We start from the raw sequence: 222 nt of genomic DNA on the forward strand, positions 1-222 counted from the left end.
TTTTGTTCTGTTTTTTCAAGGCAGCGCTGCAGTCGCGCGTGACAGTGACGTGTTTGTTGCTGTGTGGTGGCTCTCTCCGGCTGTCCGCCGTGCAGCGCCCGCCTTTGCTGCCGCTGAGCAGCGAAGAGAGGTTTGGGTTTTGCAGCGAGTTGGGTTCGGAGAAGTCAGAGTTCAGGCGTGTTAATGCGAGTAGGGTGGTTGGGTGATGCGTATGGCTGGGGA

This window comes from Pterocles gutturalis, unplaced genomic scaffold, assembly GCF_000699245.1.
Source record: "Pterocles gutturalis isolate BGI_N339 unplaced genomic scaffold, ASM69924v1 scaffold23360, whole genome shotgun sequence".
Taxonomy (NCBI): domain Eukaryota; kingdom Metazoa; phylum Chordata; class Aves; order Pterocliformes; family Pteroclidae; genus Pterocles; species Pterocles gutturalis.